Consider the following 27,409-nt stretch of genomic DNA (forward strand, 5'->3'; position numbering starts at 1 on the left):
TCTGAATTGGGCCAACAACAGATCACCTTCGCACCCTTCCGTCTCTCCCTTGTTGAGGGTCGTTTGCAGAATTTGGAAGGGCAGGAAGGTTACTGATATCCCAAAGCTGGGGGATGACGAAGAAAAGGTGTAAGGGGAATTAATAGTTATGGCAGCCTTCCCCACCCCGCGTGCTTTACTCATGCTATGTCTTTTAATGCCTGTGAGGAAGGAATTCACTGTCTCTGTCTTAAAAGTGACACACGTGCGTGTCTACACGTGTGTGTGTATACATGTGTCCATACTGGAACAGTGTGCCTGGTACTTCGTGTGTTCTCAATACGTATTTATGGAGTGGATTACTCTAGTACTCTAGACTTACATAACTTTGAGTGTCTTGTATACCTGTGCATCTATACCCCAAAAAAGTGTTTATAATCCCATTCATCTGCAGAGACATGAACGGTAGGAAGATGGCTACTCTGAGACTTGCGGAATGTGGCAGGAACGTTTTTCCTTCCCTAATGCTACAGTGGAGTTCAATTCAAAAACTCCTCTTAACCAATCCAAATAATGGCATTTTCCAGCTGCGGTCTTACACTGGGGCCAGTTCAAGTGCCAAAAGCCTACCCCAGAGGAAGCCAAAACAATCACAACTTGAACAGTGAGAGTATTTTCCACCCATCATCGCTGCATGACACATTGTCTCGGGGGCCTCCTAGAGCTTGGGGAGTCCTCGGCTCTGCCAGAGACTCAGCCCAGAGTCGGCCACCCGTCAACCCTTAACGAGAGTTACATAATAAGCATTCTCTGTCCCTGGGAGAACCCATTGCCAGTCATGATTTATGACCAGGAGGGCTTTCTTTCCCCACATATAATGCCATAACTATGTGCTCAAAATAATACACTGAAACCCCAACCATCATCAGATAGCTTTAAATTAAGCTCCACCGATGGGTTTCCCAGGCGCTTGACTTGGAGGTGAACACTGATTTCACAGTTGGCTTTATTATGAGCCTGGGTCATTTGATTCACGTGACATCAAAGTACAGAAGAGGTTGAAAACACTTTCCTTCTCTTATTATATTAAGGCATTAGTTCAGTTTCTAAGGTGCAAAGTAGTAATCCCCACATAATCAATAGATTTTTGTGAGGAGATACATACTTTCAGGGAGAAGTTAAAATTTTATTTCACTTAGCAAATTGGACTAGCTCCTTTGAATATATACGTGGGCAGTGAAGGTCCCGATATTCAATTCCAGAGCTTGACTCCTCTCTCCAGGAAAGAATGCACTAGCTTTAACTGGCAGGGATGTGGACAGCATTCCCAAGGCAGCACACTGATTGTGTGTGGGGAGGAGAGTCAGGGACCTGAGTTTTAGTTCAGCCACATGAACTTCTTTCTGTACCTTGGACAAAGCATTTATCTTTTTGGACCTCGGTTCCCTCATCTGCAAAGTAAGGGGCTGGAACAGACATCTTTTAGGTCTCTCAGCTCTAAAAGCTTTGTAGATCTAAGTCTGTTTACCATAACAACAGGAAGTCCAAAGATGCCAGAAACTGGAAAAAATCATCAGATGACTCCGTGACCTCAGGATGCGCCACCCAGACAGCTAATGCTATGCCTCAGCCAACGATAGGAATAGTGATCGAAAATGAACAATGATGAAGATGAACATTAGAGAGGTAGCATTTGGGCACTTCACTTATCTTAAAATAAACCTCCTTTATGTTTCTTTATGTATGCTTGACATTTACTGACTGTTGCTTCCTATTCAGATGAAGGTTACTGATGTGATTTGAGTAAGATGTGGTCACAAACTTCACTACATAATTTAAAATTATTCTCCATAAAATTCTTTTTTTTTTCCTGTTACACTTCCATTAAGACTTATTTGGGAAACTATACGGCCTCAATAATAGAATCATATCTTATGTTTTGGAACCGTTTCCATGGCAACAGTGACAGGTGCAAGTTCTGGTATACGCATATGTTCGTTTGAAAGGTTACTGCAATTATCTCTGTAAAGGTAAGTTCCATTGCAAACAACATCCAAGTACCTACATTGTTGCTCTTAGGAGAGAATGGCTTCCATAGATAATAATATACATTAATCTCCTCCAGAAGAAAAAAAGTCCACAAAAGAAATTCTTTGAACAATATTTGAGTTATTTTATATAACAGAAACTCATACTTAACTTCCTAGAATATGCAAATGTTGTAAGGAATTTGGAAGATTTACGTCATAGCTCTTAGGGGGTATTGCTAGTGTGAAACAGAAGAGGAAGCTGGACAGTAACAAAAAGTGATTAGGACTCCTACAAAGGCCATTGAGTTCGAAGATATGCATTAAGTCCCCCCCCTTTGCTATACAATCCTACTCTTCTAATCTCCAGTCTCTCTGTGTAGATAGATGCCGTCTAAACAGCACATCATTCTGAATATATATACCTTGTCATTCCACGGAAAACAGTTGGAGACCAAAAAAATAGTGATCTGTGCCACATTCACATGTTCCATTTCTCTTAAAATAACACACTGTAATTGGAGCATCTATGTGCCAGCCTAACGTGGACATCCCTACCTACATGCCCCTGATTTTCTTTGCCTTTAATGACCATCCAGTGACTTAGGTGCCCAGACAGAGTTAAAGGTTCAAAAGAGCACAGTCTTTTGGATCATATCCAAGGTCTCCTCTGGGTTTCTGCTTCCACAAACTCCTAAGTAGATTCTCACCCTTTGTCTACTCGACTGTTAATGACCTACCACCTCTTTCAAGCCTTGCTTTCCTCTTTGAACCAGACCCATTGCCTGCTAACACCTTCCTGGCCTGCTCTGTCTTAGGACATGGCCTCATTCTATTAGACTGTAGGCTTCTTCACCTCAGAAATTTCATCTCCCTCTTGTTGACCACACCCCTCTAGTTCCTAGTCCAGTGCCGCCCCACATCATAGGTGTCCCAGGCCAGAGTCCAGGGATGGCCAGCCTGACTCCAGTGTCCCTGTCCTGGGCTGGATTCACATTCAAACAAGAATGCTGAAAAAAGAATAGGTTCCCAAAGTAAGGTGCTTTCACAGGTAGCGGTGAAGGTGGCTGCTGTTGATGTTGGTGTTGTTGGCTCTCCATGAGAAATGCACACACCTGACAGCAGTTTAACCTGAGGGGTTTGTCTTCTAAGTGAGATTTATGGGAAAGACACAAGAGAATGTAATTGCCCAAAGCTCAGGGGAGGAGATCCGTGTAAGGAACTCTGCAGAAGAATTAATTTTCAGAGAAAAGTAAGAGTGCTGGATTCACCACCATAGATGGGAAAACCCATTTGAAGAAAACAATGGGTATTTTGACCTCAAATCAAGAAGAAAAAACAAGGGGATGAAAATATAGCACTGATACAACCATTTTGAGAGAAATAGTCACTCCTCCAAAGTGTCACCTATGAAAATAAGTGGGAAGGTTGGGAGTCCTGAGCCATCAAAAAGATCTGTAGATGTGGGCACCTGGGTGGCTCAGTCAGTTAAGAGTCCACTCAGGTCAGGTCATGATCTCACTGCTCGTGAGTTCGAGCCCCGCGTTGGGCTCTGTTCTGACAGTTCAGAGCCTGGAGTCTGCTTCTGATTCTGTGTCTCCCTCTCTCTCTATCCCTCTCCCACTCATGCTCTGTCTCTTTCTCTCAAAAATAAATAAGTGTTAAAAAATTAAAAAAAAAAAAGATTTGTAGATGTCTATCAGGTATACCCACCAAAATTTGATGTTAATGCCAAAAGGGTGATGGATATTTTCTATTTCTTATACGGATATGGATATGAAACTCTTCAAAATCTAACTTGATTTTTGCCTTATTTTCGCATACTACCTTTTTCAGTTCAGAATAAAAGAAAAAACTGCCAAGAAGTAGTACCTCTCTTGCATATGTGGCATTTAGTATTCTTGTGGAAATACTGAGTATTCCTTATTGTGTGTCCTAAGACAAAGCAGACCAGGAAGATTTTAGCAAGCAGTGATGGGGCCCGTTCAGAGAATCGAGCAAGGCTTGAGAAAGGTGGTAGATTGTTCAAGGTCAGGCTTGATTTCTCCCTTCCCTCTTAGTTTGGTGATACAGTCTGAGCATTTAACTGCTGGTACATCGAGACAGGTTTGTTTTAAACTGCTGTCAGCCATATCCATCATTTCTGCCTTCCACGTATATGGCAGCAGGTATCGGCAAAGGGAAAATTTCCTCCCACATGAAGGAAGCTTTCAAACAAAGAGGAAAGGACTCTTCTAAATCGAGAGCAAAAAAAAAAGTCATCCTTTTAATTTGTTGACAAACGTACTATTAGCTTTTGTTCGTGTAGGCTGTAAAGTAAATATGGTAAAGAGCAGACTTTGATTTACATACAAAATTTGCATTACATTTTATATGAAATATCTGCCTAGGCTCATTAATTCTAAACAACATTCAATTAATTATAATTTTAACGGAAAATTGAACAATACATAAACACTTCCCATTTACCGAACCATGCGTACTGTGTTCCTGCATCCTTTTAGCAATCAAGTAAAAGCTGAGATGGAAAATTGTAACCATCTCCTTTGTTGAACTAAGATTGTAAAACAGGTAAGGGCAAGTGTTTATCTTGTTTTACAGTGTAGAGCTAAGTAGTGCTTCTCATCTGACCTGAGATGTAATGCCTGAGTTGTTAGGATGAAAGCCATCCTCTAGAATGTGTGTTAAGGGAACTTGAATGAAGTAATGAGGGTCAGAGCATTCCAAGAAGCGGGAAAGGCACAAAGTAAGAACAGCAGGAAGGCGCAAGTGCCCAGGGTTTGTCTGGAGCTGAGGATTTGTATACAGAACTGAGGAACCAAGGCAAACCTACAAAAGCTTAATCTTGAGGGGAACCCATAATGTCTCTGGACCGGCTGGGGCTCACGTAAGCCATAAGCTCACAAAGCCGTCTCATAATACAGTGGCTTCTCCTCGAGCCTGGAGTCTGCACAAAGGCCCCAAACTGGGGATATAGAGATATATGGTAGCTGAAGTTCTAGCGCCAGATTTGGAACTTGTATTTTAAAAAATCAGTTCATCTTCCTAGACCTTAGTTCCGAGTCTTGGTTGGGCTTTTCACAGATCAACACCACCACCGCAAAAGTATCTGCATCCATCTAACGAGACAGGAACTAACCTAGCTTTTTGTACCAACGTCATGGTCATTAGTAACTTGACTCTTGTAGATGTACGTCATTCGTAGCTTCAACCTACATACTGTTTCCTTCCTAACAGTCTTTCTTTTACACACGAATAACTGCTCCTTAAGGAACCAAGCACAAAATACAATGGGGTAAAGAGATAATGTGTATGACACACAACATAAATGTTGCCGGGCTGTTTCCAAAGCATTTTTAGAAAAGCATAGTCATCGGCTGATGCTCAGAAGATCACAGTCCCTTCCAGGAAAGGACACGGAGATGGAGCACATCAACAACAGTGGTGCAGTGCTGTGGAAATAGAACGATCTAGAAGTATTTGGGAGAGTTATCAGCAGGGCATCTTGCAGATAATGTCAACTCTTGATTGACTAAACAAATGAAGTGTTGTAGCCGCATAGAGAGTACGAGAGAGAGAGAAATACGAGGACAGGTTCTACTTTGAAAAGAATTAAGGGGTTTCTCTGGCGATCGTTTGAAGTGTTTTCTCTGTTTAATTAGTTCCCAAGTTGTGTTCTTAAATACAAATTATCTTTATTTATGGGAAAACATATTTTTCTGAACTGCATTGTTATTTTTCTATTTTTTTATAATTTGGAAAATGGTATTCGTGCATCTCAGTGGGGTCAGAGGTCATTAGCTGTCTCTCATTGGCACCTTTTCTACTCAAGTTTTATCCATGTTAATTGCACATGGAAGAAATTCGGTTTATATGTGAATAGCAGCCAGGTAACCAGCTTTTTAGTACATAGTCAAAATGAAAGGTTGAAATCAGTCAGCATCATGATTATGGTTATTAGATTACGTATAAAAATAAATACAATTTGGGGTGCCTGAGTGGCTAAGTCAGTTAAGTGTCTGACTCTTGATTTTGGCTCAGGTCGTGATCTCAGGGTTCATGAGATTGAGCCCCACATCAGGTTCTGCGCTGACAGCAGGGAGCTTGCTTGGGATTCTCTCTCTCCCTCTCTCCCTCTCTCTCTCTCTCTCTCTGCCCCTCCTCTGCTCACAAGCATGCTCTCTCTCTCTCTCTCTCTCTCTCAAAATAAATAAACATTAAAAAATAAATACAATTTGGGGCGCCTGGGTGGCGCAGTCGGTTAAGCGTCCGACTTCAGCCAGGTCACGATCTCGCGGTCCGGGAGTTCGAGCCCCGCGTCAGGCTCTGGGCTGATGGCTCAGAGCCTGGAGCCTGTTTCCGATTCTGTGTCTCCCTCTCTCTCTGCCCCTCCCTCGTTCATGCTCTGTCTCTGTCTGTCCCAAAAATAAATAAACGTTGAAAAAAAATTTAAAAAAAATAAATAAATACAATTTATTAACATGTGAGCATTTTAGCATATAACCATTATGAAATGAATCGTGACTGACCCATAGTAGCCTTTCAACAAATAACGGCTTGAATACATGAGAGAACACTTGCTTTCCCTTTCTCAAAGGTTCATAAAAGGCAAGCCATTTAGCGAAACCCATGATTTCAGTGGTGCCAATCCACGACTGCCTTCGCCAGGCCCCACAGCAGGGCTCTTGACACCCGGGGATTTGGGCTGCAGCCGCTTGCTTCTGCTGTCAAATTCTCCAGCTTTGTTTCTCAGGCGGCTGCAGCTGCTTCCATTTGGCTGTCATTCCAGTGCCACGCCGGTGTAGATGGCAGGCTTTTCCACATCATCCCGTGGCCCCCAAAGCTAAAACTGGCTCCATCTTGCTGCTTCTATGTACGTGAATTCCCACGGAGGCGTATCTGTGTATGTCGTCTGCGCATAGGCAGAGTGAACGCTAATATCTACTGCGGGAAGAAAGAAAAGCTCTCACGTGTGTGATACTAGAGCGTGGGTATCCTTTACACTGAGACACGATGAGGTGGAGAATAACTGACTTTCAAGAGTTCTGTATTTCATAGCAGAGAGCTGTGTCAGGGCCTTGACGATAATTTTATTTACGAAGGGCGGTAATCAAGGGAAATTGTTTTGTTTTGTTTTGTTTTGTTTTTTTAATGAAATAAATGATTTCATTTGGAAAGAAAAAAGCAATTTTCAGCACACACTACACATATGCTAAGTGCATTTCCTCTTGCGGGAATTCATTTCCCAGGATGAGCTGAATTCTACATAAGTATGTCTAGACTGTGAGCCCTTGGAAGGCAGGGAGCAGCCCCTTGTTTTCTGAGTTTCCTAAGACAAAGGCACAAACTGAGTCCAAACGACACAATTATCTCTTTGGCCACAATAATCAGCACTGCCCTGGCATTGTTGCAGAGCCTGGTGCCGGGGGTAGGGAATCAGAGATACAAGACAGAATGCCTAATTCCAAAGAACCTCGTAAAGGAGAGAAATTAATGGTTCTTTTTTTGCACATTGGTATGATTAGGATATAAAGAAACAAAACACTCTTAAGAGGTCACAGAGGATGGGACTCACTCAGCCCCGGGTGAGATGAAAAACATCCTTGGGGCACCTGGGTGGCTCATCGATTAAATGTCAGACTTCAGCTCAGGTCATGATCTCACAGTTCATGAGTTCGAGCCCCGCATCGGGCTCTGTGCTGACAGCTCAGAACCTGGAGCCTGCTTCAGATTCTGTGTCTCCTCTCTCTCTGCCCCTCCCCCACTCACACTCTGTCTCTTGCTCTCAAAAATAAATAAAACATTAAAAAAATTAAAAACAAAAAGCCATCCTATTATGCATAGAGAGTCCCTGTTTTCTATTGCTAATAGTTTACAACACCCATAAGACAAAGAACCATAAAGAAACTTAAATATCAAATTAAAAGTTTCCTTGTTATGTGATAAGAGTTCAGAGAAATAATCAGAGCTTTGACACCCAGTAAGAGTAATCAAGAAAGGTCCCACAGAGAATGAAGGTCTCAAAGTATAGCTGTCCGCTACTCTATTTAAAACTTGATGGTGAGCCCCGCCAGCAATGACCCTGTTGTTAAAATGCCTCCTAGTTGTAATCATTACCTGGCTTTACATTTTTCAAGGGAGCTACTTTGATATAGAACGGTATTAGGTTTGCTCTGTCCACACGTTTTATTACACCTCCTGGCCATTACATTAGCAGTGTTAACATCAGTTGCCTCTATTAATAGATGTTCATTAGTGGCACTTCCATTAACTAATTTCAGGATTATACTAAAAGCTACCAAGTAATCTTTTAGATCATTCATTAACAGCTGGACGCCAGCATTTGCTACTTTTATGGACATTCAAGTGTGGACACATTAATCAAGGGTGCTTCCACTTCATCTCTAAGAAGGAAACAAAATGTAAATCAGTCTAATACCTATACTGTTGGTTCTCCTCTGCCCTCAGAGTAGAAGGGGTAGGGTAGGAGCATCCAGGTATTTTCCAGAATCCTAAGTGTCTGTAACTGCCTCATCCGTGGAGGAAGGATCCAGGTCTGTATACAGAAACCGGATTATGCTCAAGTGCCTTGGCATTCCAGGCCTTTCCTGTGCCTGAGCAGGTGTGTGGCTCCCCCATGCAATCTCTGATTTCCCAAGCCTCTGTTTCAATTCTGCATGTATCAGAAAGCTGACCCTTGAAACCAGAGAAGTTTGCAGTGCCGAGAAAATACACATGGTATGCAATGCTTCCAAACCTTCATCTTCTTGAGTCTTGGAACAGTATGTAATCACAGAAGTGCTGAATAGACCCAGCAAGGCTAAGTTTGAGCAATTACGTCGCGAGAGTTGAACCAGCCCACTTCGCCATCCCTTGCCCTGCCTGTCACCCAGCCAGCTCCCATGTGTTTGCAAATTAACTGTCATATCAAGGCCCGACTTTGAGAGAGGAAAACAATAAAACCCACTGTCATCTCAAGTGATTTAAAATAGGTAAGTTGGCCAGAATAATGGGACGTGAAGCTGGCTTGGGAATTCATCACACGCCCGTACGGAAAAGAGAGTACGGTTTATCACCTTATTTACTTGTTTGCTAAGGTAGTGGAGCTTGCCACTTATGTAAAAGCATCAGGATTGCCTGCAGAGCAAAGTATAAATAGAGCAACTCTAACACTGAAGCTCACCGTTCAAGTGATGAAAGTACTTGTCTATGTCTAGCAGCTCCTAGGATTACACCAGACAAATGTGCTTATCCAAGTGAGGCCAAGGTAGTGTGATGCTTAGGTAGTGGTGTCGTCTCTGGGAGGGACCTTCACCTTCCCCCACCTGTCTCCATCTGAGAAAAAATAGAGGGTTTGATAGGCATAAATGCAGCTTCCCGACACATCCCCTGCTCCAACCTCATTTTCCCATCAAGCCCCGTGTATAGAAATTATGCATCTTACACTAGGTGTGAGAGAGATTCTGCGTGATTCGTTATAATCTTTGACTCTATCCCACCTCTAGTGCCATCTCCCCAGTCACTGCTTTCTTTTGTTTACAGAAAAGGGGAAAGGATTGCAAAATGGGATAAATGCCATGGTCTGGCAAAGAGCAAGCTATTAGTAGCCATAAACACAGCAAAAAGAATTGCTGCTTGTTCAGTACTGTGAACTGTTCGTACACTACTACTATGTTCCAGGCACTCGTTTCACTACTGTATAGATTTTTTTCTCATTTCATATTCATATGCAATTTGAGATATTGTTTGCCATTCCCATTATGGAAATGAGAAACTGAGGCTTAGCAAGGTGGCATGCCCATAAGTCACGCAATTAACCAACATTAAAAACACTGCAGTGCAAATCCCTGTGCTCTTTTCCATACACCCTGCTGCCGGCAAATATATTCCTTGGTTTCTCATGGAACACTCAGAGGATAAAGTGGAATACACTTGGAAGAACTGCGCTTATCTACTCTAAACCCAAGACTTCAGCCCTCCGGGCAAGTTGTGTTAAACGGAAAAAAACTAAGGAACCAGAAAGTATAGACCTGGGTTCTAGTCCCCTCAAGACATGAACTTCACTTTCATCTTCTGGAGAAGATGGAGTAATATTCCTGAGTCAAAAATTGTGAGAATTACACAAATAGTCTTCAACCCTGCGGTGACTCAGAATCATTTGTGCAGCAAAAAAAAAAAAAAAGAAGAAGAAGAAGAAGAAAAAAGAAAGGAAAAAAAAAACAACAACAACAGAAAACTCAACACTACACTCACCTAGCTCTACCCCAAAGGGTAAGAAATCTGAGCGTCCAGTGGATGGTGGATTGGAACACATATGCAACTATGTATTTTCTCGTTTCCATGGGTGATTAAGATGCGCAGCCATGGCTGGTAATCATTGGATTAGATGAGGTATGCGCACCTCAAACCACTTAGCGGAGTGCCAAGCACATACTAAAATATTCCTATTCTCCAGCTGTGATTTCTTTAACACCTCCATGAGATTCTGCTTCCTTTCTCGTAAAAGGATGGAGCTGTAGCTTTTAGTACCTTCCAGTTCTAAATAGTGAAGTTAACGAGGGGCTTTTAGGAAGGCCTGATTCCCATCATATCTGTAAAAGAGGCAAGGTGCCTCTTTGGCTTCTCTGCCTCTGCCTCTTGAAACTTCTCATTAGCAGAATCCCAATCTTTTCTGACCTCCCCAGGACTCCAACCAGACTCTAGGAGACAGCTTTATCTCATGCTATGTCCATACCTTTTCTGTTCGGCTGAAATAGTATGATGCTAAGGGATGGTTATATCACTAGACACTTCGCTGTCATTTCCCTGCCAAATTTCACATGAGTCCCGATGAAATGAAAATTTCAGGCCCTTTAATATCTTTGTGATGGGCGTATTTATAGCTGAGCTACATTGGACCCACTCAGGTGGCCCCCTGTGTAGTTTCTAGGCAAGACCTGCTCTGGTTCTTGAAGGCTCATTCCTGCTTTGTCTCTGATGGTCACAAAGACAAGGCAAATCTCTCGCTCATCCTCCCCCCGCCCCCCTTTCCTATAGTAAATCAGAATATGCTCACTTTTTTTTTTTTTATTTTTTGTTTTTATTTATTTTTGAGACAGAGAGAGACAGAGCATGAGCAGGGGAGGGGCAGAGAGAGAGGGAGACACAGAATCTGAAGCAGGCTCCAGGCTCTGAGCTGTCAGCACATAGCCTGACGCGGGGCTCAAACTCATAGACCGTGAGACCATGACCTGAGCTGACGTTGGACGTTTAACCGACTGAGCCACCCAGGCGCCTCCAGGATATGCTCACTTCTAATACACTGACAATCCAACAGATGAGAGAAAAAAGTTGTTCTCGCGATAAAAATATTTACTTAATGGAAGTGAATCCAATAGATATTTAATCATTTGTATACTTAACCCATTAATTGCTGCTTGCTTTCCTGAGGCCATCATTTCGTACATTAGATATTGTAAAGTAGTGATCAATACAGCACCAGAGACTAGTTACAAATGGGTCTTCCCCCACCCCACCCCCCCACCCCCCGATCCCCCCAGTCATTTCTACAAGCTAGGAAGAGAGAGAAGATGGAAGGCGGGCACAGGAGAATTTTAATTTTCCCCCTAGGAAGATAAAACGTTCAAACAGCAGTGACTAATACTTCAGAGCATTCAGATATTCTCTTAAGAAAAGGTTATATGTATGTTTTAAACTATTAAGAAGATCGCCTGATCGCCTTCCCTCCTTCATCCAGTCTGAGCCTGTTACAATTCTGCACCGTTCTTGTAACCATCAGGCAGCCTGTCAGGGGAAGGATGAACAAAGAAGACAGAGCTGGGAAGAATGAGGTGAATGCAGAGAGCTGTAAGCCAAGCAGAGTTTAACCGCCCCCACATCCCTACCCTAAAATAGACACAGAATGGCACATGCTTCTATTTCATTGGCCAGGCTAAGCGTTAGCAGAAATTAATAGCTGAGTGCCTTTTTCTTAATGAAGTACTGCACTGTCAGGAAAATAAAACTGAAGAGCTGTGAGATGAAACCAGTCTCTGGATCCGCTGGTTAGCTGGCCAGCAAGCGGCAAAGCAAAAGGGCAAAGACCTGTGCCCAAGCAGGGCCCTCGAAACAAGCACCCAAACCCTGATGGCTAAAGCGTCAAGCCTGAGCCTGATTCACTAATGAACCCCTTTCAAAACAGCGCTCTTCTCTCTCTAGGCAGGTGAAGGAGCCAAATAAGAGATGCCTCAGCTGTCAGAGTTCCACTCCCCGGGGAGCCCTGATGCGTCAATTGTTTTTTCTCCTCCTTTCTAACCTACATCTCTGACCTTCCCTTCCTTTCCATTTCCTCTTCTCTCCACTGTTTTCCCCCCTCTTCCTCTTTCCCTGCCTCTCTCTCTCTCTTCTTTGTTCCTATTCCCTCTTTTTCGTCAAAGAAAACCCTATAGAGTCATAGCCATGATGATTCTTTTTCAGGTTCATTGCTAGCCAGCTGTAAGGCCGCAGCAGGTTCAAAGGTACAACAAGAGCCAAGAGACTTTGGCTTCATTTGCCTGAGATGAAGAAAGAAAGAAAGAAAGAAAGAAAGAAAGAAAGAAAGAAAGAAAGAAAGAAAGAAAGAAAGAAAGAAAGAGAGAGAGAGAGAGAGAGGGAGGGAGGGAGGGAGGGAGGGAGGGAGGGAGGAAGGAAGGAAGGAAGGAAGGAAGGAAGGAAGGAAGGAAGGAAGGAAGGAAAAAGAAAAGAAAAGAGAAGAGAAGAAAACATAAGAAATAGTGATCCACCTCTCTCAGGCAAGACAAAAATCATCTTATTTACTTGCAATTTCAGTCAAATTCTGCCTTACCGGACTTGATATACCGCTTTTAAAAATCACTCTCTCCGGCGGTGAGGTGGGGGGGTGCGGGGGGCGGGGCGCCGGGGGTGGGGGGGTAGGGGTGGCTGTACTGGGCTGCATCGTTTTCCAAGCCATCTCATGGATGGGAAACTGAATTGTAATACATCTTTCCTATGGACTCAGTAAAACTAGTGAAGATGCTGATTTGACTCCTTCATGGCTACTTTTAAACCTTAAAAAAAAATAAAAATAAAAACATCATGGCTATAGGCTGAAGTGATCTCAGAAGACTTGTGAGCTAGGCTAACAGTTTACTAAATGAAAGGTTGAAGGGGAAAAATTACCCTGTAATTTTGGTGCTTGGGGCTTTTGTAAAAATGCCCTTCGGTCGAGTTGTATATCAGAGAACATCAATGCAAGCGTACATTGTCACTGCATTTCTAGTCCTGCTGCTTTGGGATACTTTCTGAGCCTTGACTTGGACAGAAGAGTTCGGGTGCCTCCAAATCATCTCTGTGGGTTGGTGAGAAATTTAAGAAAATGTTACCAATATTTTGAAATGTTCGGAAAAAACTGCCTGCTGCCCTACCCACAGCAAACTTTGCCATGTGCTGACAGTAGGGGGTGAGGCAATTGCAGTAATTACTCCTTGCGAGCCTCCCCAGTTTCTGAAATTTAATTCCATGCAGGAAGCCTAACAAGGTCAAGTGAGAGCTACTCTTCTGCACTTGCCCTTTGTGTCACATGCTCTGCCTTTCCTCCTCGGTGCATATATACACTCCTTAGGACTCATCCCCACGACCCAACCCCTCTCCTGCGTCCCCATTGAAAGGGACACATAGATTGGGTTCCCCCAAACTAGAAGAGTCCTACCCGCGCTCTTTCCTCTTTAACTTCGCCAACAGAGATGGGTGTGAATATGGCGATTAAATCAGACCAAAGAGGCTGATTCCAGGGCTGCAGGTAGAAATAGAATTTGATGTCGATGGTTATAGAGGGAAAGCCCTATTTCCTCTGATGCGCTGGCAGATCTTGCTTTCTAAGTCCAAACTTTAGTGTAAGTTAAAAAAAGCACTGGGGGTAACTCCCTGCCACAAAAGCTGGGCACACAGCCAGGACACTGTGCTCATTAGCCTCTGGGTGAGCCAAGATTCCCAGAACACACCGGTCAGCATTTTTCATCCAAAGATGGGGGTGTCCTACTGAAATCTAAGATAGAAGAAACAAGGTTACCCATCTCTGCAAGCAAGGAAATTAATTGGTTTTTTTCCTCCCACAAGAATGTTTTCATCTTTTATAAAGCATTATAGGCCCTAGATAAATGTGATCATCCGTAAAATCAGAAAAGTACACAGGCTAATACCTCCAGTATGCTTCCTCTTTTTCTCCCTCTGCTCTATAGACATAAACTTCAATACATAAAGATGTATAATGGTACTTTTCACCTACTTGGTCATGCCAAATTTCTTGTCATTCAGAAACAGTTTTTCAAGCTGCTTGTATTTTGTTCAAAAATGCTATGCCTAAATTTATTGCCATTCCCTTGTTCGCAATGCAATAATTACACACATTTTGCAATGAGTTTATCAAAGCAAAACACAACTAGCCACAGAAAATAGAACATTTTTAATGTAAGTCAAGTAGTCCAGGAATCCTAATAGGTAGAAGAGAGGAGAAATACAGATAAAGTGAAATTTAGATACAAAATGGTCATTGATTGAAACTGTCATTAATAATAGGGCCAGAGCTAAGTCAGTTTTCAAATTAACTGTAAGTCGTTGAAATATAATCTCCCACGACATTCTGAAGGCTGTGTCCCTTTGCTACCCCACTGAGACAAATTAGTTGTTCTCTTGCTCTTAATATTGGTTCTGGATGTGAAGACCTGCCTTCACGCAATCCCTTCACCCCATGTTTGTTTATTTCAGATTTCAGAAATGCTTTCTGTTGGGTAAATATAAATTAAGCATATGGTTAGTTAATATGTTTCACTTTTTAACCTCAGGTCTTTTACCATGCAGGTAAAGCTTAGATGGGCTTATCAGTTAAGTTACATAACTGTATGAAATTAGCATTGTGTGTGTCAATGTTGTGATTAAAATCTTCAAACTCGTCCTTTGCCAGGAGACTGACAGACGGGATAATTTTAGCAAAGCCTGACCTTGTGGTTAGTTTGGCTCCTGTACATGGTCTAGGGTGGAGATTGGGATCACAGTTCACTAAAAAGTGAGAATTCTCTGAACTCAGAAGATGACCTTGACCTGCCTCAACAGGGCCTGGAAGAGAGGCATCTGAGAGACCATACAGGACAGAGTAGAAGTCCGAATGCAGCTGAAGCTCGAAGAAGAGGTCAGGTCATGAAATAACATGCACTAGGAAGGCATATATGTCAACCCACCACCAGCCATAAGCACATAAACACAAGTTGCTGGTATCAGACCAGGGCAGAGAAGTTTGTTAGGATCCTGACAAAAGGGAACATCCATCGGTTTGGGGGCTGCAAACCATGAAATAGGATTAGCTTCAGCAATTATAGGATAAAAATAATAAGAGCTAACATCTATTGGCCTCTTTCTAGATGCATATTTTTTTATAAATGTTTCAGCAGGGCAAAGAAGGGAAACTGTTGAGGTACCTTTACAGATTAGTGCGAAAAAAGAAATTAGAAGATATTTCTAGCGTATTACAGAATTCACGAGATCCTGCCTGACCTCACAGCATTTCTGACTTTGAAAATAGAGACTGGCCCAAGGTGTTCCTCTGCACCTTAGGAAATGATCCTGTAAAACCATTAACATATCCATAGAAACAAAAATCAGGAGACAAAAATTAAGCTAGCAGCCTACCCTGCAGGAACTGGAGAGGGGAGAGAAACTGACCGTTGAGTCAAAGGTTGTGTAAACCTCACACTAATGGGGTTGCTTCACTTTCTCTGAAGTTAGAGGCACCGCGTGGTCCTGGTCTGGATTCTGTAATGAACACATGAGATGTTAATGTAATCAGATGGCATGATCCTGGACCACAAAAGTAGTAGGACCATCTGAAAGTAGGCTTCCCACTTAGGATGAGATTCTCACCCCCAAATATCCATCCTTTTTAGCCCCCAGTCACCCACTCAAAATGCCCACCATCTGCGTTCCTTTGAATGGTGGCCTGGAACCCCCCTGTAAAATACTGATTCATTAACACAATACACAGTTTCTGAACACCTGGCTCAGGAAACATAAAAGACCGCAGACCTATTTAGGAAGCATTGAGGGGTTGAGGACAACTGCCCAGTGTGGCTCACTGATCTAGAGGGAGGAGTCGTTTGCTTCCTGCTCCAAGGGGCCTTGGATGATCAAGGAGGCACCAGGAGATTAAGAAAAGAGCAGAGAAAAGGAGATCCCAGAGACTGTGAGGAAAACTTCACCTGATGCATAACAGAAGAGGCTATAATTCCTCCATGAGCATCCAATACTTGTGTTTTGGTCTTGCACACGTGAGGGTTCACGTGTGCCTGTGTGTTCATACAGGAAAATGTACAGAAAGAGACAAATATGGAAGCAGATGCACATGCCAATTCCTAATATCCGTGAAGCCAGGCTTCTCCGGGTGCACAGTCATTATTCCCACCACTAGTGGCCACACTCAGGCTTTCTGAGGATTTCTGAATATCCATGATCATGGGTGGCTCTTCGTTTTCCATGGCCCATTTAATTGAAAGGTGGTGCGGTTACTGTTTTTCTCTTAGGAAAGTGGAGTTTATTGCCCTGCTGTCTCTGGAAATTAGCCACGGCTTGCAAATTTGGAACATCCAAAGCAAGCGTGATAAATTATCCCCAGTGTAATATCCCCAGTGCTTCTGCCAAAAGAAAGGCTTGGCAGCCTTTGAGAGTTGACGCAGCTCTCTTCTGTGTTGTACCAGCTGCAAAGTGGACTTCCCCCCATCCCGCCCTTTCACCAAACCACAGAGTGAAAGGATCCCTTTTGAAAAACATTTAAGATGAAGGGGGGAAAATTTGCACTTGGGATCGTACCCCAGATGCTGGGCTCATTTTAGGCAAAATTGTGAAGAAATGAAGGGATTGTGAGTACTCCAAGTTTCCTCTGTGTCCTCTTGCTTACCTTCATTTATTCATCTATCTATCTATTCGTATATATCCATATATCCATATATTTATTCATTTATTCATTTATTCATTATTCACATATGTATATGTGAATAAGTGTCTCCTCTCTTACAAAACATTTCAGGCAAGAGCCATCCATGTCATTGATCACGTTCGCCACCTGCTATTATACATTAAGTTCCAGAATCAGTTGTTGGTGGTGGCTTTGTCTCTTTTTGAGACACCAGTCCATTAACTAGCAGGTACAGGATTCTGGGAAGCATTTACTCCATCTACTGGTAAAACACATTCGTCTTGAAAAGGCTATTTTATTTCCCTGGACTATAGACCATGTGCACAGGAGGATGGGGTGGGGGAGAAAGCAAGGAATGCAGTTCTGAGTAGACATCTTTAACCTAAAGCAGCAGGTTTTATTCCCTAGTCACTCTGTGATTGCCCCAGCAAATCATCGGTGCAGCCTAGTATCAACCAGGAACTGGATGAGGCTGAAAATTAGAAATGAAAATGTGCCATCAGTTCTGAAGTCCAAGAGGGGGGCTACAGAGAAGAGTCAACTTGGTCATATATTTTAAAGATTTAAAGCTGCCACACCACAGTTGAGTTCTTCAATTTTGGCCAGTATTGATCTGAAGCTAATGATGATGTCACTTCCACAAATCAGACATGAGTGTTCCGTTGAGTTGCCTGTAGGCAGCCACTGGCCCTGATTCAGTCTTACCTCTCTTGCCCACCCCCAACCCGGCCTCTACACATTCACTTTGTTGTCCCGAATTTATAGATCCATCCATAGGACATGTGGCAGCTGGAAGGAGACAGCACGGCTGCATAAGAGGAACTCTGAAACTAAGCCACTTGGCCTAGAATTTGAAAACATTTTAATGTTTCCTGGAGGGAAAAGGGGGGCTCAAAAGCCTTCACTCTTTAGTGCTCTATCCCTCCTTCTTTGAGGTGTTCATGATGCCTTCAAGATACTGCATCTCATCTGACTAGCACTTGATGATAAGTATCAGATAGTCACCAGAAAAAGGAACTATCACTTACATCTCCTCCCTTAGGATGCCTAAGAATTATGTCCCCTCCTCAGCCCCCTTTTCTGGGCAATATTGAGATTCTTTATTTTTCTCCTCCTCCTCTTCGTCACTGTTTATTTAAATTACATTAAATATTTATATATTTTAAAAATGAAGAGAAATGCAGCGTGCTGGAGAATATATTATGAATTTATTCAAAATTCCTTTTATTTTTTTTCAAGTTTTTTTTTTTTAATTTTAACTTCAGTATAGTTCACATACAGTGGTATATTAGTTTCAGGTGTATAATATAGTGATTCAACACTTCCACACATTACTCAGTGCTCATCATGATAAGTGTGCTCTTGAATCCCCATCACCTCTTTCACCCATCCCTTACCCACCTCCCCTCTGGTAACCATCAGTTTGTTCTCTGTAGTTAAGAGTCTGCTTCTTGGTTTGTCTCTCTTTTTTTTTTTTTTTTCCTTTGGTCATTTGTGTTGTTTCTTCAGTTCCACATATGAGTGAAATCATACGGTATTTGTCTTTCTCTGATTGGGTTATTTTGCTTAGCATTATACCCTCTTTTTATGGCTAAATCATTTTTCATTGTGTATTTCATTCTTCTTTTATTTCTGCTTTACATTTTGCTTATCGAGTGTTTATTAAGTATAGAATTATGGTATCATATACAGTCCCCTATTCAATTCATGTACCACTTCTTAGGCTTTTATTGTGATACCCATGAATCACTCTACCCTTCACTCTAAAAGTAACATTCTTCCATTTGTCCCCAAGTTTCTATCCACTCCCATGAAATAAGAGTATTATTAGTCCCTTGGAACCTGTCTTTTTCACCCACATGTTGCTGTTAACCCTCTTAAGGATGATTGATTTTCTTCCTAAGTTCCATGATTTTTTTTCTAAGTTCCATATCTATAAGAGTTCTACAGTGCTGACCTCTATAGCCCTGACCACTTGAAGCACCTTAAAGAGTTATTCCTTCGACTTCCTTAACTCTTTCAGAAGTCTGCTACTTAGCTTTTTCCATTGCCCCTACTGGATCCTTTTATGGCTTGTCTTTCTCTTCCCACGACCAAAATATGAAAATCTCCCAAGATGCTGCTGTCAGCCATTTCTTGTGCCTCCGAGGATCTCTTTCTTTTGCTAGACCTGTGCCTATCACTCGCATCTCAGCATCGATGATTTTCTCATCTGTATCTTTGTTGTAAACTTCTGGTCCACATTAGTGGCTGCCTATTGGAAAAAACCCAACTGGAGGTTCCACTGGCTCCTTAAAATGACAAACAAAACGTCACAAGCTGAATTTAAAAGGCCCAACATCATTAAACAATTTTATAGGACAAACTGCTTTACTTTAGAGATGCCAATCTGTAGGACTTTCAGATCTAATGAGTATCCACAGGAAAAAAAAAATGAGAAGGGAGAAGGCTGGCACGGTTGTTGTGAGATGACTAGGAGAGTCTCGCTAGCTCCACACCCCAGAGTAGGTCCTCAGTCAACAGCAGCTATTCACTTTATTATTGAACTTGACATAGCAATTATTTCTGGACTGGAAAAACAAAGAAAAGATCCGCTTAAGAATGGCTTGATTTTTCTAAAAGGGATAGCCCTCTTGAAAATGAGAGTCTTGATAAAATCCCACAAGGACTCTGTCATGTGTGAGCTAGCCCTGGGCACCTGTTCATAATTGCATGTGGCTTTGTGGTGTTGATGGTGCTTTATGAACTTTTCCATTCTAAGATGCTGAACATGAGAAAAGGGATGGATTTACGAGCAGACGAAGATCAGGTAAGAGAGAGGAAATGATTGCAAAGGTCAACAAGGCTTCCAAGAAGTAAACTGAGTGGGAAGGAGAGGAGAGAGAGAACTTTGAGAAGCAGTTAGGAAGAGTGGAGAGTTCTGAAGGCCACAAACCAATTCCCAGTGTGTGTGAAGAAATGTCAATAAATGCTTTGATAATTCAGCATTCGTTATGTAATACTAAGTTACTGGTAAAGCAAGAAAATCATTGGCGTTGCAGATTTACCCCTCCTCTAACTTTTATTTTATAGCAAGAACCCTTTGAAGATGACTTAAATGGACCTTTTTTTCCCCCTTTAAATTGCAGAAGCAAGCATACATAACTACATTCAGTAGTGACTAGCACATTCTTAATTATCTCCTCAATTTCTTGAAATCAAATGTGATTCTGTTGGGTCTTGTTGAAAAGTCATGCCAGTCTATTCAAAAGACAAACTCTGGCTGATCTCCCTGGCACCTTTTGAAAACTAAAGCCAGGATGTGCAGAAGATATAACTTTGAGCCAGAATGTAAAGATCTAAGAGTTAATTAGAAATCCATTGAGCAGGTGACTTATTCCCGCTGCATTAATATGATTCATGTTTCAGACACTCAGCTGCAGCCCTTGGTCCCCTTATCCTATAGCATGAATTCCCAGGAGCCGTAGTTATCAGGCCCTCGTGGTGCATGATATTTAGATAGGCATTCTAATTGTTTTCCTTACTAGAGCACTTGCTAATTGGTAATTCAAATGATCCTCAAAGATGGCAGTTTAAAAGACACTCTCTGGACTTCAGTTTACCGTAGGAGTAGGTCAGATTAGATCAGAACTGGGAAATACACATTCTCTCATCTGTCTACTCAGATTGATCAATAGGGCTGCTGGGAGGTTCTGGGCGGAGGAAGATTTTGATACCTGTGGGAACGGAGGCAATACCGAGCAGTAAGCACTGTTGATGCCACTAGTCATGCTGTCTTTCCCTAGTTTTCATTTCCTCTTCCCTATCCAGCTATTTCAGCCCGGCCTCTTCTTTACTCTTAGGGCCAGCACTTCCTCTCCACTGTCCCCACTCTCAGCTGATGATCTGGCTTCTTAGCTCCCTGAGGAAAGAGAAGCAATCAGAATAGACTTTCCACAGACTCCTGCCACCACACCAATCCATCTGCCAGTGTCTATAGTTGCAAATTTGCCTTCCTAAGTGTTGCTATTCCCATCAGAGGCACCATTATCTACATTAGCTGCAGTAGCCTCCTGGTTGCATTCTTATTTCAAGGATCTATTCTCAACAAATTGCCAGAGTGATCCATTAAAGTTCAAGTCAAATTAAATCCCTTGACTGCTCAAAACAATGTTCCTGATTTCACTCAGAACCAAAGTCCTTTCAAGAGTCTATGTGGCCGGGGCACCCGGGTGGCTCAGTTGGTCAAGCATCCGACTTCGGCTCAGGTCTTGATCTCATGGTTTGTGAGTTCCAACCCCATGTCAGGCTCCATGCTCATAGCTCAGAGCCTGGATCCTGCTTCAGATTCTGTGTTGCCTTCTCTCTCTGTCTCTCCCCTGCTCGTGCTCGCTCTCTCTCTCAAAAATAAATAAACATTAAAAAAAAATTAAAAAAAAAAAAAGACTCTATGTGGCCCACTTGATTTGGCCTCACCGACCACCCTCCTCCCCTATCCTGCTCTTACCTCTGTATCACTTTTTCTGCAGCCACAGTAACCTCCTTAAACCATAAAAAGACAGGCGTTTCCCTAGGACATATGATCTTCCTTACCACTGCCTCCCCCTAACCCCCACTGAAAAAACAATCTGTATAGATAACTCTCTCCTTTCCTTGAAGTCTCAAGTGCAAAATTTTCAATAGGGCCCACCTTGACGTTCTATTTAAAATTACAACCGCCACCCCCCACCCAACACGCCTCTCCCTAACTCTCCTTTTATGTTTTCCGTAGCACTTCTAACATACTCTATACATTATTTATTATATATATATTGTATACATATGTCTCACCTCAAGGAGAGGGCAAGGACCTTTTCCTGTTTTGTTTCACTAATCTATATCTAGCTCCAAGAACAGTCTCTATGGCACATAATTGGTGTGTGTAAATAATTGCCGAATGAATGATAAATGAATGATATCTGGCATGTGTGGGGGAAGGAAAAATGGAATCATTGGTCTCTGGACAGAACAATCTAAATTTGATATTCTCTGGGGGCGCCTGGGTGGCTCAGTTGGTTGAGTGCCTGACTTCGGCTCAGGTCATGATCTCAGGGTTTGTGGGTTCTAGCCCCGCGTCGGGCTCTGTGCTGACAGCTCGGAGCCTGGAGCCTGCTTCAGATTCTGTGTCCGCCTCTCTCTCCGCCCCACCCCCGCTTGTGCTCTGTCTCTCTCTGTCTTTCAAAAATGAATAAACATTTAGAAAAAAATCTAAATTTGACATTCTCTGATTCTTTTCCCCTCAAAAGTAAGCCTTCATGTAGTGCACAGAGTTCTGAATTCTTTAAAGAACATTTAAGCCTAAATGGGCATATGAGAAGAGAAGGGGAAAAAGACCATCATTGCCCCCTGGCTCAGTTTTTGTTTGCTTTCCATCAGGTAAGAGGAGGTGATTGCTAAGGCCCAGAGGATTCCTCTGGTGCCCAAATTTGTTCACTCTTTTCTGTTTAAGGGACCTCCTAAGCAGAGCAATTGATTAATGTGCCAAAGAGAAAACTGTTACCCTCTGTTTAATTTTACTTCCAACTATAGTAACCCGAACCCCAGGATTAAAAAACAAACTAATTAATTAATTAATTTAATTAAAAATAAAAGGGTTCCAGTTGCATTCCCAGACAAACTGCCATGCTCTCTGAAACAAAGTGTTAAGATCTCTTTCCCATGCCTTCCTTCCTGCCCAGTGGTACCTGAACAACTAACATTCACAGTATTCACTTGACTTCAATTTCACTCCCTATTGAGTGCCTACTGATTCCCAGGAGAGATTTAACTAGTTACCTGTCATGTGTGTGTAAATGATATTAAGATCTATTCTTGCAAGAAGGAGGAGGTGGGCCTTTGGAACCTTGACCAGGGAGAGAGGTCTAGACCTAGAAAGCGAGAGGCCCCAGAGATCAAGTTAGGAAAGTGCTTCAGTACTCACTGGATAAAGGCATACATTGGGTTCTTTCTATAAGCTAGACACTATGACTGTCCTTTCTTGTTCCTGCCCCTCCTTTCACCCTCTATGTTCTCTTCTTCTTCCTTGGCTGTAGGTACTCGCGGTGCATAAAACATTTACAGTAGTTCTTTTGGATAGCTTGAATTATAGAAAGAGAAGTCCTTCCAGTGATATGGCAATCAAGGAGGTCTGCTTCGTAAACCTTAAGGTTACTTCAATCTGGCCACTTTCAAAGAGTTGCAGCATACTTTGAATTTGAAGAGAGATATATTTTAGGGTCATATCTTTGGATATGCAACTAGTGGGAGTTCCAAAGAGGAGCACCCCACTGATGCTAAAAAAGGGGGAGAGAAGTTACATTTCACCAACTTAAGACATTTTCTAGGGCCAACCACATAGATGATTAAACCTAACTTTCCAGAAGTCATGACTCCATATTCTAATTTAGAAACTTGTAACCAGCATCTATGATATGGGGACCTCCTACTTCATATTTTCTTGAGCAATCATTTCATATTATTTTTATCTTTTTAGTTAAGTGGATTTGTTCAATGTATAAATATAATCCATTTTGTAAAGTGTTCAAAGTCATTTCGAGTAATTAAATTCGCAAATCAAGATAAAAAGTTCTTTTGTCTTACCTTGGATCACATGTTCAGGTTTAAGAAACTGTAATCCTGATTTCTGTAGAGGTTATTCAAGAAGTAGAATCCCACTGTTTGTGTAGGAATCCATCATTATACTGGTTCTAATCTGGTGCTTTTGATGATTGCCTTTTAGGATAATCAAAGGAAGTATTTCAGTCATTTGATGAACCTCATTTTTAATTTTTATTAAAATTAATAAATTTTATTAGGCCTTCTCTGAATTTCTTAAGCCTAGATGCATCATTATGATGAACTATAATATTAGCAAATTCTCGTTTTGAGACCAATGTTCATAATACCAGGGAGTAAACAATGCCTAAAATCAAAAAGATGTAAGAACCCTTAAGGTTATCCTTCATATTGGCTGCCTGAAACTTGCATTTAATAGGCACTGAAATCAAGGAATGAGTAAGGAGTGAATAATGCAATCACTCTTTGAGTTAATAGGATTTTGTGACAATAGCTTGATGGAATAATTACATTCAGGACAGATTAAAATAAATGTCCCAAGGTGATGAAATGACACCCTTTAATTCTAGAAGTAGATATTGAGGGAAGTGGCAGATACCCTGACTTTAGGAATAAAATTCAGCAATTTTTCAAAATTCTGGTTATTTGTAATAACACTGGCTTATTCACACTGGTGTCCCAGAAATTAGGTAAGGATGCAATCTAATGGATTCTCTGTTGGTTCTTCATAGCCCTAATCTTTTCGTTGGTCCCATTATCGTTGCCAACTAGAACCTTAGTTATTTATTCTTCCTAAGTTTGGTGAACTCTCTGAAGACAACCTAATTTTCTATAACTCTGTTTTTTCCAGTCCAATCTTTCCATTAAACATATTTTAGTCTCATGACTGGATGAGGATTTTTGTGTCAACAAATCACACAGGAACAATTCATTCCTTTGTCAGATCGTGTTTCCCTATTTCCAGATAGGAAAATGTGATCACTATACCCCCTAGGCTAGTTGTACACAACACAACTGAAGCAGAACGTTTACAAAATTTTGGAAGAGGCTTATTCACACCCACACTTTCACATCATGCCTTAAGGGGCTTGAAGCATTATGTGATCACTTATTTCAAAGTGGATCAAAATGGATTAGGGGCTCCTGGGTGGCGCAGTCGGTTGGGCGTCCGACTTCAGCCAGGTCACGATCTCGCGGTCCGTGAGTTCGAGCCCCGCGTCGGGCTCTGGGCTGATGGCTCGGAGCCTGGAGCCTGTTTCCGATTCTGTGTCTCCCTCTCTCTCTGCCCCTCCCCCGTTCATGCTCTGTCTCTCTCTGTCCCAAAAATAAATAAACGTTGGAAAAAAAAATTAAAAAAAAAAAAAGGATCAAAATGGCCATATTCTGCCCCTAGTACTTTTTAGACCTTAACAAATTATGTGTTTTTCATTAGAGATCCAGTTTTCCTTAATAGGGAGCAAGCTAGCTGTTATTCTTTTATCTTTAGGTTAATTTACCATTATGAATGGCTCTGTGTCCAGCTCGTGTTTAGGAATAAACGTGAAGCATTAAACTCTCAAAAGGACTATGGGTATGAACAATGGAAAGACATGGGAGTGACACATGTCACCATTCAATCCTACGCTGTCCAATATACTAGCCACCAACCCATGTGGCTGTTAAGGACTCAATACTTGAAATGTGGCCAATCCACATTGAGAAATGCTGCAGCTGTAAAATATATACCGGATTTCAAAGATCGAGAATGAAAAAAAGAATATAAACTATCTCCTCCACAAGTTTTATATTGATTGTATGCTAGAATGATAATATTTTGGGTATATCGGGCATTTCAGGTCTGGGACTGCAATTAACTTTGCCTTTTCTTGTTCCTCAAAACAATGATATATTTGGTGCGCTTTGGTACTATTGCACTGATCTGTCTAACCCGTTCAAAATGAGGCAAACTTCTCTAGGCTGCGCTGAAACAAGACACCATTAGCTGTGCCAAAGGAATGGAATCATTAACATGTGGCTAATCCATGGTCTCTCACTGCTTGGGCTTTGTCAATTCAATTAGCTAATGGAGCCCTGGCTAAGAACAAGGTCCATATGGTTGTTTTCCCTTCAGTTAAGGGCAAAAATGTGTGGTCGGTTCTGCTAAACACTGAAGTACGTAGTTGTTATTGTGGTTACCCTTAATCGGGATGGGAAAATAATCTGAAAATCTGTAGTTGATTTTGTTAAAGGATCATGGGAAATATGACAAATTTAAAATGCCTTTATACGGGAATTTTCAGACCTTAGAATTTTCTATATACCTATTACACCTGGAATAATTCCCCAATTATTGTAAAGTAGCAATCTAAACCAACCTTTAAGGATAGAACACTGTATCCCAAATTTAAGCTGTTTTCTGAGCATTCAAGCATACCACCTGAATGGTAACAGCAACAAATGGCTTTTAAAAGCATGTAAGTGTGTTTCAAATGTCATCTAAAGAACACACAGATCTTTCTGCAGCTTTTTCCTTCCTCTCTTAAACTAGGTTTATAAAATTGCTTTTAACCCTCACCATGTTAGAATGAAAGAACTCATTAAGCTCATAAAGAACTCATAAAGCTCCCCCCGCCCCATTAGCAGCACTGAATTTGTTAATCTTTTTCCATTTATAATTCTTTTGGTTTTCTCCATATGTTGTCATTACGTATTTTTGGCTAAGACTTACTCTGAGCTATTCTTGCCACTCTCTTGGGCAACTAATGGAAGCTTTAGCAGTAGGCATACTACAGAATGGCATTTTTTCAGTCCAGTGATTTGGGACTAGTTCATGGCTGCGGAACACTTCGTGTTTAGGTTTTGCTGGCAACCACACCGGGTAAAGGGAAAGAGCCAGTAGGAGTGCAATGTTATGAGGCAATAGAGTGCGTGATTTCTACATACATTACACTGATGCTCTTTAGCTGTAAACTGCCCCAGTCTTTTATGCCCTTTAATTTGCTTATCTCTGGATACACACTGAGCCTCTTTCCATTTGCTGTTGAAAGCTGCGTGTCCAGGTTTGTTACCTCCAGGATCAGGAAGGCGGAATTTCTAATAAGTGACATTTGGAAGGAATTGCAAATAAACATGCTTAAGGGGGGGCCCGAGCAAAGCACGCTAATAACGTCACTTACTGAGAAGAAGGGAAGGCTGCCTAAAGCTTTCCCTTTGTTTTATTGAATGTGAAGAGTTAGCATAAAACAGCCATCCCAACTTATTGTCTGAGTGGGCACGGAGCGTAGCATGGGGGTAGAGTCACTGAGTTCTTTCATATAGCAAGTCAGTTCTCATGGCTCATCACGGGGGCACATTTTAAAGCATGCCTAATGTTGCTTACATAGATGCCATTCTGGTTGGCATTCACTTCCTCTAGAAAAGCCAGCAAGATCCTTTCTCTGGGCCTAGAGACAATTTCTTAGTCATGAACATATGCTTTCAAACCAAATGGTAATTGCAATTCACGAACAGTGACTTTTTAATGAAGTGACATATTGGTTGCCCAGAGCCATGACTCCAATGACTCTGTCAGGTGAGCTTCTCCCTGCTTGTGTGGGTGTCCACAGTTTGCTCCGGTGGTACTCCTGACCTTGCTACCTTTAAGCTGTGAGCCTCAGTGCTTTTCGTAAATGTTTTGGTTTTTGTTTTACAATGGCATGGTGAGGGTTGGGGGGGGGGATGGGGTGGGGAATGGTATTAGCATAGAAGAAAAAATACATATGTATGGCTATAGTCATATATTCTGATTCAATAAATACTTCTTGACTGTTTTCCCTTCTCAGAAATACAAAGTTGAAGTAGAGAGAGATTTTGTTCTCGAAGTGTTTCTAGCCCAGTATTCGTGATCAGGCAGGAACATAATCACCTCGCAAAT

At 41.9% G+C, this 27,409-nt stretch overlaps 1 protein-coding gene across 12 annotated transcripts in view; it reads left to right on the forward strand.

Annotated features, from left to right (window-relative positions):
* The window catches only part of SLC8A1 (solute carrier family 8 member A1), a 385,679-nt gene that overhangs the window by 265,009 nt on the left and 93,261 nt on the right, over positions 1 to 27,409 (forward strand). The window lies entirely within an intron of this gene.

This window comes from Lynx canadensis, chromosome A3, assembly GCF_007474595.2.
Source record: "Lynx canadensis isolate LIC74 chromosome A3, mLynCan4.pri.v2, whole genome shotgun sequence".
Classification (NCBI taxonomy): Eukaryota; Metazoa; Chordata; class Mammalia; order Carnivora; family Felidae; genus Lynx; species Lynx canadensis.